Here is a 22316-nt window from a genome sequence, read left to right as displayed (position 1 = left end):
AATTTAATAACATAAATTAATATCAAAAATAACTTTTTAATTATTAAATCAAAATAATTTACTTATTTTTAGTTACAAATCTCTTTTACCTCATATACTTTCGAAAGAGCATTACACAACCATGAATCTTTCACAACTTATATTTTATAATAAATATTTATTAATTATCTTATACATCTATGATATATGTCTCATAAATAAATATTTTTAAAATTATCTTATACATTTATGATATATGTCTCATAAATAAATTTATTACTAGGATTAGTCAAAATAAATATTAGCTAAAATTGATAAAATGTAGAATGGTGTCCAAATGATAAGAGTCCAATGGAACAAAGAATAAAATTATATTAAACCTAGGATGATGTCCTAATAATTACAAACAAAAGGAACAAATAATAAACTTATATATATATATATATATATATATATATATATATTTGATAAGAGTCCAAAGAAACAAAGAATAAACTTAAATAAATGAGAAACCAAAGGAACAAAGAATAAACTTAGATAGAACCTAAGATGTCGTCTCAATGATAAGAGTTTAAAGAAACAATGAACTTAGATTTAACCTAGGATGGTGTCCTAATTATTAGAAACCAAATGAACAAATAATATACAAAGAATATAGCCTAGGATGACATCCAAATGATAAGAGTCCAAAAGAACAAAGAATGAATTTAGATTGGACCTATGATGGTTTCCCAATGATTAGTAAGTAAAGGAACAAAAAATAAACTTAGTTAGAACCTAGGATTGTGTCCCAATGATGAGTAACCAAAGGAATATAGAATAAACTAACATAAAACCTAGGATAGGGTCCCAATAATAAGAGTCCAAAAGAATAAAGAATAAACTTATATTCAACCTAGGATGGTGTCCCAATGATAAGAAATGAAAGGAACAAATAATCAACTTAGATAGAACTTAGGATCACATCTTAATGAAAAAACTCTAAAAGGAACAAAGAATAAACTTAGATTTAACCTAGGATGGTGTTCCAATGATAAGAAACCAAAGGAATAAATAATAAATTTAGATAGAACCTTAGGTGGTGTCCCAATGATAAGAGTTCAAAGGAACAAAGAATAAACTTATATTGAACCTAGGATGGTATCCCAATGATTAGAAAGAAAAAAAAGCAACAAATAATAAACTTAACTAGAACCTAAGATGACATCCTAATGATAAGAGTCCTAAGGATCAAAGAATAAACTCAAATTGCACCTAGGATGGTGTCCCAATGATTAGAAACCGAAGGGACAAATAATAAGCTTAGATAGAACCTAGGATGACGTCCCAAAGATAAGAGTCCAAAGGAACAAAGAATAAATTTAGATTGAACCTACGACGATATCCCAATGATAGGAAACCAAAGGAACAAATAACTAACTTAGATAGGACCTAGGATAATGTCCTAATGATAAGGATCCAAAAGAATGAATAATGAATGTAGATTACACCTAGGATGGTGTCCCAATAATGAGAAGCCAATGGAACATAGAATAAATTTAGATAAGAGTCCAAAGGAAAATTGAATTAAGTTAGATACAACGTAGGATAACACCACAATGATAAGAGTCTAAAGGAATAAAGAATAAAATTAGATTGAACCTCATATGGTATCTTAATTTGACGTTCAAGGACATACTTAATCTCGTTACTCAGTTTATAGTGAGGTGGTAGTTGAATATCAATGTCCTCACTCACCTTGTCTTGATGCCTATGATGGTAAACAAATCTTCCATGTTAAATATTGGATTGAAACACAATTCTAATACTAGCTCTAGCAAATAAGCATTTTCACCTAAGCGTTTTATCACTTGGAATGGACCAACCTTTCTTTAAGTGAAGCTTTTGATATGTGCCAGACTGAAATTTGTCTGAATGTAAACAAATCATTACTAGATCACTTCTTTAAACTAAACAAACCTTCAATGCACATCTGCTACCTCTTTCTAGTTTTCATTGCTAGTCTTAATATTTTCTCACACCTCTTCATATATATTATGGATATGTTGGGCAAAAGAACCACCTTCCTTGTTGATGCGAAATGAGCTTAGGCAATGGTACAAGATCAACAGGTTGTTTAGGATTTAAGTGAATTGCAACCTCAAAGGAGTATATCCATGGTAGTGATGTTAGTAGCACTATTAGAAGCAAATTCAGCTTGTGGTAAAATGCTCCAACTTTTCAGTTAGTCTTGCACTAGACATCTTAAGAGATTACCAAGGCTATGATTGACAACTTTAGTTCCTCGAATTTAATCATAGTGGTTGTTTTCCAAAAGAAAGTCTTTTTACTAATAGCATTAGCTATTTTATTTCAACTTTAGCATAATGCCTTAAGTGGAGGGCAAATAATTGAAGAAATCTACTCCATTTTTCTTGTCAACTATTAAATTTATTTTGGGGGTTAAGGTATCATAAGGCTTTATGATTAGAGTATAAAACAAACTCTCAATAACTATGATAATGCTACCAATGTCGAATTGGTTGCACCATTGCATAAAACTCAATTTATATGTAGAGTATTTCTTCTTTAAACAAACTCTCCATAACTATGATAATGCTGCCAATGTTGAATTGTTTACTCCATTGCATAAAATTTAATTCATATGTAGAATATTTATTCTTTGTCTCCTTAAGTTTCTCACTAAAGAAAGCCATGGGGTGTTTCTTATCCGTGAAATCTCTATATGCTACCTTGAAGTTAGGGAATTCTGTCACTCTTTCAATGAAGGCAATTTGGAATCCATAGGTTCCATTTAAAGTAAGCTTTTCTATGTGGGAAGCTTGCTAGGGAAAGGTATTGACTTTTGATTAGCTTCTGAAAAGAGGCTAGATGTTGGTTAATAGATACTTCTTCTATTAAGTCGGAGAAGAATCAATTGATCACATTTTACTACATTATGTTAAGAAAAGAGTTCTTTAGCAGTTTCTCCTCTTTGTTTGGCATTACCTAGGTTCTATTTGCCATATTCAAAGAGACTCTTTTACATTGGCATGACTCCTTCGTATGAAGAAGATGAATGAAGGTTTGGAGGATTGCTCTATTATGCATTGTTTAGGTAGTTTGGAAAGAGAGGAACTGAAGGTTGTTTGAAAATGAGTAGTTAGTCCAGATTCTTAAAAGTCTTTTCATAAGTAACTTTGTTTTTTTGGTGGGTAAAGTTGTACATAGATGAAGGCTTAAAGCCTTCATTATATTTTTTTTGATTGGCTAGGTTCTTGTTAAGAAAGTTTTTGTTGATCTTATAATGCTCTTTGCATACATCTTGTATACCTGGATGCATTGTTTTTTGGCACTTGTTAATATAATATTATTATATATAAAAAAAAGCCAAAAAGTGTCATTCTTGGCTAAGAATTGCTCCAATCCCCACACGGGATGTATCACAAGCCTCCTAAAATACTTTCTAAAAATTTGGTAGATGAAAATAAGGAGGATTCCTATTCCCATGCTTGAAACTTGGAACCTTGAAAGTTGCTCCCTATTGAATTTGAGAGTTTCATTTTGGATTTTGATGGATTAAAAATTTTTGTGATTAAGATATAATCAGTTATCAATGAGGACGTTGAGGTTCTCTATGGAAAGGAAGACTTTCCTAGTTAGGCGTGAAGGTGAGTCTGGTGGTACTTGGTGTTCGATTACAAAGCATAATAAAGGCTTTGTTTTCGCCTTAGGCCTTGAGAAAGAAGAGGTTGGCTGGTTGATCGAACATTTAGCGAAGGCTATTGAGCCAAACAGTCATATGGGTTTCAATAGAAAATACAGAGGAAAGTCTAGAGTTCACTTAATGGAGGCATGCTTCAACAACCATGGTAGGTTTATCAGACTTTCGGAGTTTGCCTCCAAAAGAAAGCCAACTTTCTTGGTAATCCCTGAGGGCGAGCAAGGTAGGGGATGAGAGTGCTATTTCTTCAATGCTAGTGGTCCCTTCCTCGAATATAGTTGAAAATGAAAGGCAGTGCAGGGAAGGGATGAAAGCATAAAATACAAACACGTGGATTCTATGCATCGGTCCTTTGTGAGTGTAGTCAAAGAGGAAGGACAAGGAGAGGAGACTTTGTTCCAATCAGGATATGAGCGAGAGGTATGGTTTGTGAATGTCTTGCATCTTTTGTTAATTAGGTTGAGGTTGGTCATGCTCTGGTAAGATTCTTAGGGCAGAAAGGCGTGGTGACCATCGTCCCTTTTTTTTGTCGGAAAAGGTTTATTTTTTGTAGAAACAGTTGAGGAAGCCTCCTCTCTTCAAGAGTTAAGGTTTCTCAAGGTTAAGGGAGGGTACACAGTCCATTTGAGAAGGTGGTTGCCAAGGGAAAACACAGAAGTCGGGAAGTTAAGAGGATGATGGATTGAATTGCGAGGTTTGCCCTTCCATTTATGGTTTGAGGTACATTTGAAGAAAATTATGGGTCGGTGGGGGATGGTGATTGAGATTGATTGGCGAACAGTGAAATTGTTTGATCTTTCTAAGGCAAGGGTGAGAATATTAATGAAGGCACGTATAGTTCTTCCTGCCTTGATTGAGGTGATAGATGGATGATGGGTTTTTACAATCTCGGTTGTAGTGGTTGGAGCTAAAGACGAAAGGCAGGTTAGAGGAATGGGTGAGTCAACTCAGGGAGGTTTTGAGTCTCACTCGTGGACAAGTGGCAGAATGCTGGATGAGAAGGCTAATCCAATGGCTAAATGTTGGTCTCTTAATGGGGTTGTTGATGGAATTCAAGGTGGAGTAGAAAGTCAAAAGGCTGAGGATGCTTCTGATGGGACACGTGGCAAGAGGAGTGCGGCTATGGGGAACAACTATATCCAACCTTCCTCTCCTTTTAATTTGAATTCAAATAAAGAGGGAAATGGGTTCTTTCAGCCAAAACTGTTTGGTGAAGATTGTTCCGGAAAGGGTAAGGCCCACTCAAGATTTGAGGATTGGTGTCGGGCCTCTAATACGGTGCAAGAGGGAACGACCCATTTTTCTCAAGAACCCAGGCCCTTGGTGGAAGCAAAAATGGGTTGGGAGAGAGGAAATAAATTAAAAATCCTGTTGACGATTTTGGGCCAAGAATTGGTTGGAATTCAGTCCAAATCTGGGAAGGACTCTTTATGGAAAAAAGAATCCTCTGTGCATGTTTCAATCGCAAAGGGGAAGATGGTCTTAGAGGACTCTTCTTCTCCGCTAGGGGGTTTCATGCCAAATTTTGGTTCAAAGAAGTTGTGGACTAGTCTCAGTTCTCCAACTTCTAGATATCGACAAGGGATTCGAAGACGAAGCGAGCCTTTATTACAAGAAGTCCCAATATCAGCATTTAATGTTCCACCATGGGACATTACTTTCGAAGTGGGATCATAGAAGGCATGAAGGTTCAGCTTGAGTCCTCCCACTTCTAGTTGTCCTTTAGGGTTCCGAAGTTGTTCTGGGGGATCGACAAATGGAGTTGCGGACAATCAACAAAGGTTTTCACTTAAGGTAACTATTCAATAAGAGGGGAAGGTGAAACTGTGCAAATCTTCTAACTTTGTAGACAAAGAAGACTCTGAGGGATTGGGGGGTTCTGCTCCCCGTGGCTCTTTAGTCTTGGTTTTTCCTTTGGACCACAACGGTGTTGGGACAAGGATCTTTCCCCAAATCTTTTCCAATCTGGCAATGCCAACATAAATAATATCACCCTTGCAGAAGCTCTGAGCATTCCCAATCGGTTTTCTGATCTCGATATGGCAGTCACTACTTCTAAGTAGAGTATCTCAACAATTTCATGAATAATGAAACAACAACAACCCAAATTCAAAAACTATGCCAATATGAAAACCAAATTCAAAACCTTCCAAAATAATTGTTGCTCTTTTTGCTTGATTTCTTGTGCAGCAATACTTTGTAAATAGGGTGAAATATCTTGCAGCTCAAAAGGCTACTGGAAAAAAATCCATATCCTCACAAATTCTTCGTTACACTATCCATCCTTGAATACGTAAAGAAATATGGAACCTTAAGCATTGGGGATCACCTTAAGGTTGCCATAATATCATTGACTGTTACTGGAAATTTGGGGGTTCTACATATTTAGTGTTGTACCTATTGTAATTTTGCATTTCTTTATGCTAATCTCTATAATATTCCTCTTATACAAGGGCAAATAATGAGAAAACGGTTGTCCTCTTTAATTTTTTTTTTTTTTTAATGATTTGCATGGTGATGGTGCTAAAGTTCAAGTTATGGCTGATGCCAGGTATCTAATGATTATTATTTCTTCTTATTTACATATCCATGCTCTTTCTTATATTTATGTTTCAATAGGGGTTTTTGTTAGTATTTTCTTGTCTAAAACCTTGATATTCAGATCAAAAGCTCTCACCAAAATAAAAAAAATGATATTCAGATCAAAAGCTAGCTTCCATTATGGTTTGTGTGGTGACTTATTTAATATGAACTTTTTTTTTATTTGTGTGTGTTTTTCTCTTTCTTTGTTATACTTGAACATCTTCTTGAATTTCTTGATGGGTTCTATAGAGTTTAGAAGGGTCTGTATCTATTCTATTATTGGTCTGTTATCTATAGTAGTAAGCTCAATCACTATTCCATACTTTATGCTAAGTTGGTATTCAACTATATGTTCTTCTTCAAATTGGCATTCTAAATTTCAATATTAAAGATGACTCAAAAGGAGGGGGTGGCCCATAAGTAATAGATGTTTCCTTTGTTGTGTTGAAGAGGAGCTTATTAATCATATTATAAGCCATTGTACCAAGACAAGGGTTTTGGGGGAGTTGTTATTTGTGTTGTTTGGTGTGATGTGGGTCCTTCTGCTTTTGACTAGGGATACCCTCCTAGGATGACATGGTTCCTTTGTGGGTAAGAAGTGTAGAAAGGCTTGGATGGTAGCTCCATTATGTATATTTTGGTTGGCTTGGAAGGAAAGAAATAGGGTTGCTTTTGAAAATGAGGATCTTTCGATTCAAAGGGTGAAAATTCTTTTGTATGTAATCTTTGGTCTTGGTCTAAGTCATGTATAGATGAAGAACCTTTATCTTTAATCAACTTTTTTGATTGGTTAGGTTCTAGATGAGGGTTGGTGAGTTTTTTTCTATCCCCTCTTCTTTTTTATTCTTGCCTTTATGCTCCTCTTGTATACTCTCTGTATCCTTTGGGTTGGCCTTTAGACACCCTTTCCTGTTTTTATTTATAAAGTTTTCTATGTATTTACCTATTAAAAATAAAATAAAATATGAAAGGTGACTTAGAGACATGAACTTGTTTCCTACACACACAAACGCAATCGGCCTTGCACGACATCTCAATTCCCCCCATTTCCACCTGCTAACTAACCCCTCAAGTGTTTAGGAGTTTAAGATGACCTGTGTTAGTTTTGTTTATGCTTGTTGAGAGTTATCATCTGTGTTTAGTAGTATATGTGCGTGCTCCATGTGCAGGAGCTTGAGATATAATAAAAGTTCTTGTCACTTTAGGATATTTTTTTAGTTGTGTAACTCATGCTTCAATATGTGTATAGCTTTTGTTTAAAATAATAGTATCTGTGGGTTTTCTGAGTAGATTCAATTATGCGTTTTCTTTTGGATTTTGCCTTCATGAAAAGCACTAACAAACTATGTGTTTCATTGATGCGGGAGCATAGATATCGATGAGGCTGAATTTTCTAGGTTCCATCCTGGTGTGAAGCGGGGTGATATTGTTGGTGTCACTGCTTGTAGGTTATAAGTCCTTGAAATATTTTTATCTTAGCCGTAATACCTAGCACCAACAAATTAAATAGGCAATAATGATTATCTTAGTACTTAACTTTAAACATGCTAATTAGATGTTAAACTAGTTTAGTGTTAATCCTATTTAATTATGAATTAAACTTTGATTAAGGTTAAATGAGATTAGTTAATGACTTAACCATGCTTATTAGGTTCTTAGGGGTTGATTATAGTTATGAAAACCTAAAGGACTAATGGTTAATTATGACTTTAATTTTTGATAAGTTGAAGGACTAAAGTGCAAAATTGGGAAGTTGGAGTTAGTGGCAGCCAAGTGGCCTACCACCTCCTACCTAGGTGGGTTGGTGGTAGACATGGCTGCCACCTCCTACTTGGCTGCATGGAGAGCCCTACATAAGGGTCTGTAGCTTGTTTTGCACCATTTTACCTGCAACAGCTTGGGTTAGAGAGAGGATCTAGAGAGAGAAAGTGTAGATTTGAGGTAAGCAAGTTGTTTAATTTAATAATTTCGGTTTATTTTGGTTCTTAATGGTATGCTGAAACAAATTAATGGTAAAATTTGTGTAAAAGTTGATTGTAATTAGCTATAAACATGTTTTAGTTAAAAATCACAATTAATTAAGGATTAAAGTATTTTAGCTTAAATATTTTATTAATGGTAAGATCAGCATAAATCTTTGTTTAATTTGGTTTAATTGAAAAATAGATTAGTAAACATGTGATTAATTAGGTTATTTGGACACTTGGGATTTGTTAATGGGTTAGGCTTTAAGAAAAATCAAAACAATTAGTGTTTAGTAATTAATTAGGGAATATTAATATGCATTGTAAATATTGTTTAATTCAATTCAAATTTGATTTGAAAACCTGTAGGCATGTAGATTAGAGAATATTATAATTAAAAAAAAATTAGTAACAGTAAGTTGTTTAAATTTTCATCGTTTGGAAGTCTAAATTAGGTGTTTCATTTCAATTCCTTGTAATAGGTAAAGATCGCCTACATAGAAGAATCACAGAGGGAAAGTCCGTGTAAGGTAGGGAATTTTATGCTATCCCATGGTGTATCTGATTTCTTTCCTTGAAACATGTATTGGAAATTTCATGTCATTTCTATGATTTCATAAAATGTTTTAATGTGTCATTGCATCTTGGTTTATTGTGTTGAAATGTTACATTGAGATTGGAATGTACATTGGTATGAAGATTCATGGTTCTGTGTTGTGGAAATGGTTCATGGTGTGGTTGCATTGCAAAAAGGATATGGAATAATCACAGATGATATTCAGAGAATTGATTGGTGGGAAGTGTTTATGTGATGCTACAAGCATTATCCTTTGATATATTGTTTATGTGGGACCGTGGGTCCTTGGGTGAAAGTCCCTAAAGCCCTCGAGGAAGACACTCCGAAGTGGGTGTATGGGGTTGGTCCTACCCTTGGGTTTTAGTCCCTAAAGACACGGGTTGGTCCTACCCTTGGGTATGAGTCCCAAAAGACACAGGGTATGACTTTCCCTTGGGTATGAGTCCTAAAAGACACAAGGTATGACTTGTCCTTGGGTGATGTCCCAAAATAGTCATTATTATATTGACTGAGTATCTTGTGGAGCATTATATCTGATATATAGATTGGTTGGGGTGAGCAGTTTATCGATTGTGAAAGGATGGACGAGAAAAAGCAAAGATGAAACCAATAAACACATGCATACATATTTGACATGATTGCATATTTATTAATGGTTATAGAATGTTTATCATGCATGCTATTACATGTTTAATTCAAGGTTTTTAAGGGTATGCTTAGGATGGTTATAAACTTTCCTATTAAGTTGTGAACTCACCCTATCCCTTCCACCTTTAGATGTAGGTCAGAAGACCTATGCAGGAAATAATGCTTGAACATTTCTTTATTGTGATTGGATGTTGTTTGCTCGCATTGAAAGTGTTTTGAGGCTTTGCCTTTGTATTAAAGACTGAATCTTTTTGTAGGAATGACGTAATATATATATTTGTCAGGTACACTTGTAGTATGGGCTACCTGTAGTGAACCATGGGGTTTTGGTATATGTAAATTAATGTAGTACAAGTTTCTTTTGTGAAACGAAACATATTTTTTTAACTAATAGTTACGAAGTTTAATGAAAGATGTACTCTTTATAATAGGTTTTGCATATTCTCTTTTTGCACAAAATCAAGCAGGAACTCAACATTTAAATTTTTGTATCCCCATATCTTTGAGAGCACTTATATTATATTTGAGTATCAATTGTTAAGTTTGAAAAAAAAAAAAAAAAAACCTGAGGTGTGACAGCTTGGTATCAGAGCATAAGAGATTAGATGCCTATTGTGGACAATAGGTGGGGAGCTGATGCGACTCATGGTAGCTTAGCTTTAAAGGCGTATCAACAAAATTTATACCTTAAATACTATTACTAAAGTAGCCAAGCTACTATAGCATAGTGGTTCTAGGATCGTTCACTGGGAAGGGTTTTCGCAAACACTAGTGATATTCAAATTAGGAAAATAGGTGATTTTCTTATGGATGTTAGCTTTAAAAGAAGATGTAAATGTTTTAGAAAGATTTAAACTAATCTAAGCTAACATTAAAGACTAAAATGAAAGGGTGTAAAAACAAGTTTCTCAAAGATAGGATAGCTATGCTTTGGCTTTTATGCAAATTGGAAATCTCAAGATAGGCTCCTCGCGTTAGGGTTGCAACTATGGTGATGCTTGCTTCCCGAACCGGTATGGATTTAGCAAATCAAGTTTTAATCCTTTAAAATGGCAAAACAGATGGTAGTGAATTTCATCAATGGTTATTCACCTTAGACTTCCTTTGAATGGCTCGTAAGAGATAACTAATGGTCTAAAGCCAAAAGCTTACCAAATATTGGCAACTCAAAGTCATTCCAGGTGATAAACTCACCTTTCAATGGGCATTGAAATTGGTTCTAACGGATTAATGCAAAACTTGGAATTGAAAACCTCACCTTCCAATAGCTCGTAGGAGATAACTAATGGATAGAAATCCAAAAGCTTATCAAGTATTGGCCGTTGGAAGTTGTCCAAAGGAAATAAAAACCAAACTTTGCATTAATGAACCATTAATGAAAATCGACTACCTTACCTTCCAGGTGCGAGAAATTTCCATGAGATTGCATCCAAGCCATCACATAACATCCATACTTTGAGAAACTAAAAGTTTTAGCCAATCATCCTTTGAGGAAAAGCCCTCAGAGGCTGTTTGGCTACTAAGAAAATAGAAATGGGGAAGAACAAGAGAAGAGAGAAAAACAGAGCTTTATATATTTCTAAGTTAATGTACAGAGGATCGATCCCCCAATATCTTTTGGAGGTGTTGTGCACCTTTCTATATAGCAAAATTACAAGATAAAGCCTTATGTCGGCTGAATACAAGGTTACAAAAGGAATTTACACGAGAAAATATCAAGCTAAAAATATCTGGGAAGTCGGTGGTGCGTGCGTGGAGAAACAGAGGAAATTTGGCAAGGTAAAAGGCACCTTGCGAAATTTTCGCAAGGTGAATTACTCATGATGCGAAGTGCCATATTTTCGCATCATGAGTAAATTCACCTTGCGAAAATTGCATTTTGGCAAGGTACTTTGCCTTGCCTTGCGAAATGGCTATCCCTTTGTTTGTGCTCGTGTTTCCACTTGAAATTCAAGTCTGTAAACTTCCAAAATCCTTGCTTTAACTTGTCCAAGTAGCTCCTCCATCATTTGGCATGCTTGAATTGATTCATAAGCTGATAAAAACATGTAAACTTGTCACAAAATGGTTAAAACCAATTACTAAGGACCTTAATGAATTAATTGGGTTAAATGAATATGATTACCACTCAAAGGTGCTTAAAACCATTATAATTAGGTCTACAAAATAACACTTTTTGGTAGTAATCACACCCCCCAACCGACTCATTGCTAGTCCCTTAGCAATGGAGGAGATAAAAACTAAGTAAACTATAATAATATACATAAAAGGGATCAAGCAAATCACTCCAAAAAATGATATGAGTGGCATGATGGACATCCATGGATCAATAAATATGTGAAACTCAACCTATAATAAGAGTTGTCAAAGCATTCACTTGATCATAGAGTACAAAGAATGGATATTATGCAAGTTTAAGCATCAAAAGAATTTCCACTCTCAAAAGATCCAAATCAAATTCTTCCACTAAAAGCTAAGTGTTAATGTGATTAGCTTCCAAGTATAGTATGGATAACTATCATCTCCCCCCAACCTAAGTCTTTCTTTAAGCTTAGCAAAATTAACCATCTCTTGATAGGCTAGGAACGCACCTCTTATTCACAATTCTTTTCACTTACTAAACTTAACCAATTCACCCATGTAACAAGCAGAGGATCGGTGACTCCCAACTAATAAAGGCTTAGGGCACCAAGCTTTAAAGGCTTTCGCCACCCCTTCGGACCATGCTCAGGTTTCAAGGCAAGCAAAGAAGTTTATTCTATTTTTTTTTTCTTTTTCTTTTTCTTTTTCTTTTTCTATTTTTTCAAAGACTCATTGGTCTTTATGAGGTGTCCCAACACTATTAAAGAGAGGTTAAAGGTGTCAAATTATGATTTCTCAAGCTTAGAGGGTGAGACAGTTTCACATCTTATAACCGGAATCTAATGTATGTGTGTGCGAATAGCTTAAGGTGGAAGAGATAAGTTTGCATGCAATGGGAGTTTCAACAATTCATCAACTTTTAGAAGAGCATAATACAAACTCTAAGACTCATGTAATCAAGTTGAAACTCGACTTCTCTTATTTAATTTTGAGAGTTAATCCTTAATATCCATGGAGTTTAAAGCAAAAATTTTAAAATTTAAACAAAAAGTAGCTAATTTAACTAAGTATGATAAAAATTTAAACTAATACTTACTTCCTCATCTCTCCCCCCAACCGAGATGAACATTGTCCTCAATGTTTGAATCGAAAATAAGGAGGAAGGAAGTGGTACCTTATGTGATGTGGACTTGGAGTTGAGAAGGTTGAACCACCTGTTTCAAAATTCAAAAATTGGATGAGAGAGGAATTTATACTAAATATTTACAAAAATGATGAGTGGGCCCCACTTTGAGCAGCTGAGGACAAGGCTCAAAGGGTCCATGCCATGATGGTATACTCATATAAGTTGCAATGACATTTGAATGTAGCTTGCAGGGGTGTTAAAATTGGAGATTTTTGGCTAAAACAGGGGAAAAAATTCAAAAATGGTTTTTTTTTTTAAAAGGTATGGTTAGGCTCTAAACAAGATTCCTAAGGTGTTTGGGTAGTTTTTAAATGATGAAAAACAAAATTAAATGATGGAAAATGAAAATCAAAGTGGACGACCATGCATGGAATGGTTTTGAAATTCGATTTTTAAAAAGTTTTGGATGGATGGGATTTCTAAAATTGGGTTCCTAAGGCTTAGAATGGATGAAGGGAAGGTTTCTAATGGGAGAAAACTAGAAAATTGGTGAAGGGTGGAGAATTAAGAATGGTGGTGTGCGGCTATGGACGTTGTGGAAGAAGGTGAATAGTATTTTTGGCTTAGAATGGTGTTTGTTTTTGGAAGAAATTGGGTTTGGATTTGAAAACAAAAGGTTTGGAAATGGATTCATGAATTTTTAAACTTGGAAAAACATGGAATTCAAGAAAAAGGCTTTCTCGAGAGCTTTGTTTTTAGAAATTAGCTTGAAAATCATTTCGCACCAAGATAAACAAGGTGCGAAAGTTTTCGCACTGGTAATTGAGGTGCGAAGATAGTATCCTGGGAGGCTTGGCTTTCCAAAATGTATAGAAATTCCTTTTCACACCATGCACTGTCACTGTGCGAAAAATTCGCATTGAGTGTGTTCATGGTGAGAAATTCCACTGAGAGCTTTGCTTATGCATTTTGGCTCCCCTGTTTCCTCTGTTTCACCTCCATTTCGATTTTTGCAAGCATCGTACTTGCATGAACACTTTAAAACTCATCTTAAAAACATATTAAAACTAAATTAAAGCTAAGAATTCAAACTAAAACATGCATAAATTTAAAGAAAGCATGGAATTTAAATGAAGCTGATAGCATGTACCCCAAAAAGAAGATGAACTATTTAGCTCATCCTCACTCACACACCCACTTCATGCTGAATTCCCCCTGGATCCCAAACAAAATTGGCATCCTTCCCATTTGGTCCAAGGGAATTCGTTTCTCTTCTCTTCCATGGAGAAGTGGATGCTTTAAAGGGTTTAGGTTACCCTTTATCATCTTGAACCTTATGATTTTCAATGGAAGGTTGGTCCATAGAGTTGTCATAGGAATCCCCCACCAAAGTGTCGATCTTCAACACTTTCCTTGATCTTTTTGCATTGGTTCCTTGAAGGTTATGGTGGGGTTGAGGAGGAAGCTTCCTTTTCCCCCTTGCTATGTCAAGATTGGTGAGCTTCTCAATGGAGTCTTGAACTTTTTCTATCCTTAGTGATAGATCATTATAAACCCCCTCCATTCTTACATTTATTGAACTCTCCAAATTATCAATCTTTTCATTAAGATGAGAGTTGATCTTTTGTTGCTCACCTACAAAGTCCTCCATGACTTTGCTTATCTTCAAAATGGCTTGCTCTAATGAAGATGTACTCATTGATGGTTGAGGTTGAGGTTGGGTTATAAGGTTGGGATGGTTATTCCAACTTGAGGTGTAGGAGCTTTGGTAACCGTACATGTCTCTCACAGTTGGAATGGTAGGGCACTCCCCTACCGTATGCTCATATGAATCATCTCCATTCAAAGCGTACTTACTACCCCATTGGCTTTGTTGAACTTGCCTTTTCCCTAATTCAATCCGATCCCTCATGGATAGGTATGCGAATTTGTCCTTCGGTTGATGTTGAGGTTGGCTTGTAAGGTTGGGATGGTTTATATACTCAAATGAAGTTGGCATGGCTTGTGGTTGTGCTTCAGTATGTACATTCCTCAATTCAAACTCTTCTATCCTTCTAGCCATAGATGCTAGCTTTGCCTTCATGCTCATGTCTTCATTCAAAGCATACTTACTACCCCATTGGCTTTGTTGAACTTGCCTTTTCCCTAATTCAATCCGATCCCTCATGGATAAGTGTGCAAATTTGTCTTTCTCTTGATCATAATGAGAGCTTTGATCTTCATGTGGATTTCCATTTCTAAAAAAAAATGATATTCAATTAAGGCTTTTTTCTTCAACTTGTACCAGGGTTCCCTCTTGGTCTCGAATCCAACAAGGAATGCACAAATTGAAATTAAAACAAAAATAAAAGAAAAGAGAATAAAAAATTTAACTAAATAAAAACTAAACTAAAAAAAATTATAAGAAAACTCACCAAACTTGTGATGAAGATCACAAGTTACCCTTAATGGTTGCTTCACTGTGCTTGTGGCACCTTCCCCGGCAACGGCGCCATTTGATGCGACTCATGGTAGCTTAGCTTTAAAGGCGTATCAACAAAATTTATACCTTAAATACTATTATTTAAGTAGCCAAGCTACTATAGCATAGTGGTTCTAGGATCGTTCACTGGGAAGGGTTTTCGCAAACACTAGTGATATTCAAATTAGGAAAATAGGTGATTTTCTTATGGATGTTAGCTTTAAAAGAAGATGTAAATGTTTTAGAAAGATTTAAACTAATCTAAGCTAACATTAAAGACTAAAATGAAAGGGTGTAAAAACAAGTTTCTCAAATATAGGATAGCTATGCTCTAGCTCTTATGCAAATTGGAAATCTCAGGATAGGCTCCTCGCGTTAGGGTTGCAACTATGGTGATGCTTGCTTCCCGAACCGGTATGGATTTAGCAAATCAAGTTTTAATCCTTTAAAATGGAAAAACAGATGGTAGTGAATTTCATCAATGGTTATTCACCTTAGACTTCCTTTGAATGGCTCGTAAGAGATAACTAATGGTCTAAAGCCAAAAGCTTACCAAATATTGGCAACTCAAAGTCATTCCAGGTGATAAACTCACCTTTCAATGGGCATTGAAATTGGTTCTAACGGATTAATGCAAAACTTGGAATTGAAAACCTCACCTTCCAATAGCTCGTAGGAGATAACTAATGGATAGAAATCCAAAAGCTTATCAAGTATTGGCCGTTGGAAGTTATCCAAAGGAAATAAAAACCAAACTTTGCATTAATGAACCATTAATAAAAAACGACTACCTTACCTTCCAGGTGCGAGAAATTTCCATGGGATTGCATCCAAGCCATCACATAACATCCATACTTTGAGAAACTAAAAGTTTTAGCCAATCATCCTTTGAGGAAAAGCCCTCAGAGGCTGTTTGGCTACTAAGAAAATAGAAATGGGGAAGAACAAGAGAAGAGAGAAAAACAGAGCTTTATATATTTCTAAGTTAATGTATAGAGGATCGATCCCCCAATATCTTTTGGAGGTGTTGTGCACCTCTATATATAGCAAAATTACAAGATAAAGCCTTATGTCAGCTGAATACAAGGTTACAAAAGGAATTTACATGAGAAAATATCAAGCTAAAAATATTTGGGAAGTCGGTGGTGCATGCGTGGAGAAACAGAGGAAATTTGGCAAGGTAAAAGGCACCTTGCGAAATTTTCGCAAGGTGAATTACTCATGATGCGAAGTGCCATATTTTCGCATCATGAGTAAATTCACCTTGCCAAATTTGGCAAGGTGCATTTTCACCTTGCGAAAATTGCATTTTGGCAAGGTACTTTGCCTTGCCTTACAAAATGGCTATCCCTTTGTTTGTGCTCGTGTTTCCACTTGAAATTCAAGCCTGTAAACTTCCAAAATCCTTGCTTTAACTTGTCCAAGTAGCTCCTCCATCATTTGGCATGCTTGAATTGATTCATAAGCTGATAAAAACATGTAAACTTACCACAAAATGGTTAAAACCAATTACTAAGGACCTTAATGAATTAATTGGGTTAAATGAATATGATTACTACTCAAAGGTGCTTAAAACCATTATAATTAGGTCTACAAAATAGCACTTTTTGGTAGTAAATAGGTGTACTGGAGTCATTGTTATTGTTACACTCTTTTATTATGTATGATATATCAATACTAAGGTGAAAGGTTAAATGATGAATGTTAGGTTTGTGTTTTTGTTGTTTAATGACATTTTTTGTTGTATTGGTGTGAGTATGCCTAGTTGTGATAACTATGAGCATGTTGCTTGTTTGAATTCCTAATCATTGAGAATCCATTATTATAGTGTTGTTGGTATTAGGTTTGTTTTCAAAATGATTATATGTGACATAAGTGGTTCAATTGTATCGTATAAGGATGCTAGATTTAATGAATAACCCTTATAATGTAATGTATTGATAATCTAATCCTTGTATACCTTTCTAAGATAAAATGCCTAGAGCAAGGAACCGATTAACAACAAGGCCTAGGCAAACAACTAGATCATCTCCACTATCTCATGGTAATGTAACTGGGGAAAGAGCTGCAATATATCCAACTGTTGGTTTAGAATGTCATAACGTGAGCCTAATTCAGGAATTTAAAGCACTAACTCCTCCAATCTTTCAGGGTGGGCTTAATTTTCTTGAAGCCGAGAATTGGATGAAAGAAATAATGAAAATACTGGATGTAATGGCAATGCCTGAGGAAAGGAGAGTTTCTTTAACTTTCTTCATGTTGAGGGATGAAGCAGACAACTGGTGGGATATGATCAAGACTACTCAAGATGTAACTAAGATGGTTTGGATGCAATTTGAGGAGCTGTTTTTGTCTAATTACTTTCCAGAGGCCTTTAGAAGACAAAAAAGAGCTGAATTTATACACTTGGTTCAAAGGAACATGATAGTCACTGAATATGTAGCAAAGTTTACACAACTATCTAGATATGCTCCAAATGTGGTTGCAGATGAACAAATGCGAGCTGAACAATTCCAAGAGAGGTTGAGATTGAACATTAGAGCACAAGTCGCTCCCTTGATGCTTCGTACTTATAGTGAGGTTGTGGCAAGGGTTCTTCTGCCTCTTCTCTTACTTGCTTCTGATATCCATTCCTATGCCCAATCATTTTTATCTACTTTCCTTTTGCCATATACAACTTTGTTATTATTTCTTGGGTTCTTTTACTAGATGTTATGTTGGTGCATTGCACAAATATTATCGATTGCAATCTTTTCAAAGATGTTAAAATATTGACAACATCTCAATGTGCCACTATTTTGATATTGTTCTTTCTTGTCTTTCATGCCATGTTCTCACTGTTATATTGAAGTTTTTTTTTTTTTGTCATCTTACCTCTTTTATTACCCATGGGAGTTAGGTTTTTGGGTTAATGTTTACAACATTTTACATTATAGTTAATTGAAGAATTTCTAATGATGCTCATGTTCATGCTATGGTGATTTATGTTGTTCCTTATTTTTAATTTGGGTTTTTCCCTATATTTGAACAATCAACGCAAAAGATCAGTTAACGAGAAAATATCAAAACCATCTATTTATGCAATGGATAATGATTTTGCAAAGGGAAATGCAGATAAAAATGGATACAACAGCAAAAGGAAAAAATAGCCCCTCAAGATTTTTTTTGTAATATTATAAGAATAATTTTACATACCAATTTATCAGAGAAACAAATTTAGCATCATTTGTTGAATCTTTAACCACCAAGAACACAGGTTTAGCCATGAAGAATGTTAGGATTTCCCCTAAGTTTACAATAATCCCATTCAGAAAGGTAACATAAATATGTTTTTTTCATCAGGTTTTACAATCAAGGAAAAACAAAACTAATGATACTTTTTAGTTTCCCTTAATTTGGTAGTAAAAATTTACCATAAAATTCTAAATCTAACTATAGATTTTATAATTTAATAATATGCAGAAAGGCAAGGAAACTTTAATATTTCTATCAAAAAAATATAAGCATAGGAAAAAACAAAGTAAAGATCAAACCAACCCACGTAAACTGAACATAGATAATAGGAACAATAAAAAACTTGTATTCAGATAAATGATGTTTAGCAACACCATGTAAATCAAACCGTACCAGAAGAATGCAGACAATTGTATTATCATCACAATGTAACCAAATTGGAAATGATCCTTAGTAACAAATATCACAAAGAAAGACCCAATATTTTTTCCATAAAGAATACCAGGAGAACACCATTAAAACTTGGAAGAAATTTAAAATCAAATACTGCTAAAAATAAAGTAGAACACACAATTAAGAATAACAATCAGTTGATGAAATTCATCATAATGTACCATTATTTACTGAACCTTCAATCACAAACAATACTCATGCGGTTCACCTAATAACAATGCAACTAATTTCCCTGAAGTTTACGAGAGACCCATTCACAAAAGGCAACAGGTCCTTGCTTTTTTCATCAGGTTTGACAAATAAACCAATCTAAGGGAAAAAAAAAAATCCAAATGCTCATCAAGCCAGTGGAAGTAAATTAAAAGGTACAAAAATCAAATCAAATAATGAAAATGAGAGCTTTCTTCGGTCCTTAAAAATAGAAAAATAAATGCAACTAAAATAAAGAACCATTAATCTACTTCACATACGCAAAACATAATAGATCCAAAAGATCTCATCTCCAAAAACCTCATATTTCAAGAAAAAAAATGCCTTGTTTGCTCGTTGAGAAATTATCAAACACTACATTCAAAAACTTTGGTTTCATTTTCTCAGCAACTAAACAGACGGAGAGACTCGTAAAGTAATATGAAATGGGAAGGTGCTTACACTTAGTGGGGTTGTTCGACTATTTGGAGTACTTCACCTAAAACAATACATAAAAAATAAGATGTTTCAGACATATGAAGCAGAAGAAGATGAAAAAGAAGAATGAAAATAAGCTACAATGTGATACCATGGCGGTTGATGCTGCTTCTGCCTCACTAGAGAGGTTGATCTATTATTTTGCTGAGAGAAGAGGCGAATGTGGGACTTCAAGGATTAGGGTTTGCCTTTATAGAGTGGAACCCTAATGGGCCTACTCCCAAATCATTTAGCCTGGGGTTGGGCTGGGCTTGGATGGCAAACCCTGGTCACAGTCCAAATTTAAGAGTAACAAGTCCAAAATGAAATAAATGCTTTGTTAATTATTAATTTTAAATTTATTCTTTATTATTCTATACATTTTTTTTTCTCTATTTTCCTTTTCCCATATTTTCTTTCAAATTTTTTGAAAACCAAACACATTCGAAAACTTATCATTCAATAATTTATTCTTTTGGACAATGAGTTCATTATTTTGCACATTCTTGCTAATTCTGGAAGGCAATTTTGTGTCATTGATATTTCAAAGTAAAGTTCTCCTTTCAAAGCAAACCCACCCAACTAAAAAGAAATTTCGGTTACATTTGATTGGGAAAATACAAAGGAAAGGAAAACAGAGAAGAAAAGTGACTGAAAGAAAAAAAGAAAAAGAAAAATATGTTTTGACGGAACGTACCAAACCCTCTATGTACCATACCATTGGACGACTCGCCGGCATGCCTAGTATCAATCTTGAATTATGATCGGACTTCTTGCCTAAAAATGTTTAATTTGCCTTAAGAATGGACAAAGTGATTGAAAAATTTACATAATGCTATCCAATTGATAATATCAATTGCATAAAGAAATAGACATTTACTTGGGCTAACTTTCAACCATTTATTTTTGACACACTATGCTAAACACCATTCTTAATGCTTCTAAGATTTGATTGAACATGAATGATGAATCACCAAACCTTCAAATAATTTTAATTCTATCCTAACTGGCCTTAATCTTTTTCACATTCCCTTTCATTTAATTTTCTTAGCCACCGAGAGCATTGGAACTTCATAGAGAGGGGAAGAAAACAAAGGAGATTCAAATGAAATCACATTGCTAATATTGTATTGTGTCATGGAAAAATTGTTGCTCACAATAAAAACAGAGGCCATCTCTTTATTTTTGGAAGGTTATCTGAAAAAACCTGTGTGAATGGAGGACTTAGAAGACATAACTTGACAAAAAGCTTGAATAAGCAGTAACATCCACCCAACTCGGAAAAAGGCCCTTTAACTTCTTTCCTGCATCCACCATATATTGATATAATACAACAACTTCCACCCTTATCTCTTTAGAACTGCTAGCCTGCAAATTCTCACAGAGTTCAACAAAGTAGTGAAAATGATTTTTCATAAAAATAAGAATAACCCAGTTATAAATCTTGGAAATTAACCCCAGAATATTAAAAAATGTGATACAAACGGGAGCTATGCCTCCAACCAGAAGGTCCGATTCTCATGGCTAGCTCCACTGAGTCTACAAATGTATGAAGGTGGACCACCATCACGTGATTTAGGAGCTGTAAACAATTTCATAAGGATAAATTACAATGAAGACATACAATTACCAGAAATAATGTATAATAATTAGTAATATACTTACCAGGAAGTACATTATCTGCAAATGACCAATTGGATAAAGGACTAGTAATGTTAAGGACTAAAACCCAAACCTCCTCTAAAGAACTGGGAGAAAAAACATCACATATAGCTATTAAACCTTACAACTAACTTTTGAAAAATAACATACATAAATTCTTCAACTACATATCAAACAAACAAATTATACTGAGAACTAGTGCAATAGCATTTTTCCTTGCAGCATTCTATATATTTTATTCATCCCCTTCTAACAATATGACAAAAACGTGTGACTAGTCGAATACAAGCTAACATGGAACAAAAGATGAGTTGAGAGCATTCATAAACATTCACTTTTGATTTTTAACTTTCTATACTTGATTCATTCATGTGGAGAAACAGTAAACTGAAGCAAGTGAACGTTACCCTAAGTATGACTTCTACAGACCCCTGGTAAAGACTTTGTATCCTCCACACCCAAACTAAAATTTTTGTGTGAGTATGCAATATGCACTAATTTCAACATAGAGCACAACATTGATTCTTGTGCTTGTTAGAATCATATCACTGTTTGGGCATTTAGACATGTAAAAAAGTCCGACAAAGGCATGCACATGGCCTACAAACTCTTGAAAATCAGAAGTTATGCAAAGCAACTAACTAGGAAACTTTAAATCATCCAACAAAAGTCCTCATTTCCTTGCATATTTATGACCTGATAATTAGAGGCCTGTTTGGAATGGCTTTTGAAAGCCAAAATTTATTCTCTAACTCCAACAAGAATATTTTGTGTTTTGGATAATTTCAATATCGTGTTTTTGGATTTAAGAAGAGCTTAATATTGAAGTAAATACAATATTGCCCCTTATGGAAGCTTCTTTTAGCTTATATGGGAAGTTGTTCCATGTTTAATGAAGCCGTCATAATACCAAAATGGCCTTCTTAAAATCATGGCTTTAGTTTCAGCTTATATTTCTAGCTAAAGTTGATATCAAAAGCAAAACCTATCCCCAACAAGGCCTTCTAGGTATGACAAGGTTTGCTACTTGACCTTGTTGTAGTGCCCCATAGTAAAAAAAGGACAAATAATGAAAAACACACCAAAATGTTCATGCATGTATATACAAAACAACATCAATTCTTAGATAGCACTTGTATTTTATTATACTTACCCTAAGTAAAATTCTAAATAAACCC

The 22316-nt window shown here is 34.7% G+C and overlaps 1 non-coding gene across 1 annotated transcript; it reads right to left on the bottom strand.

Moving 5' to 3' along the window:
• Nucleotides 1-18963: 18963 nt before the first annotated feature.
• LOC132253873 (small nucleolar RNA snoR74) lies at nt 18964-19094 on the bottom strand. Its single transcript, XR_009465787.1, has one exon. It is a non-coding gene; the product is annotated as a small nucleolar RNA snoR74 (small nucleolar RNA).
• Between the last annotated feature and the right edge of the window lie 3222 nt (nt 19095-22316).

The sequence above is a fragment of the Vitis vinifera genome, chromosome 5, assembly GCF_030704535.1.
Source record: "Vitis vinifera cultivar Pinot Noir 40024 chromosome 5, ASM3070453v1".
Classification (NCBI taxonomy): Eukaryota; Viridiplantae; Streptophyta; class Magnoliopsida; order Vitales; family Vitaceae; genus Vitis; species Vitis vinifera.
This window is presented reverse-complemented; position numbering and strand designations above follow the sequence as displayed.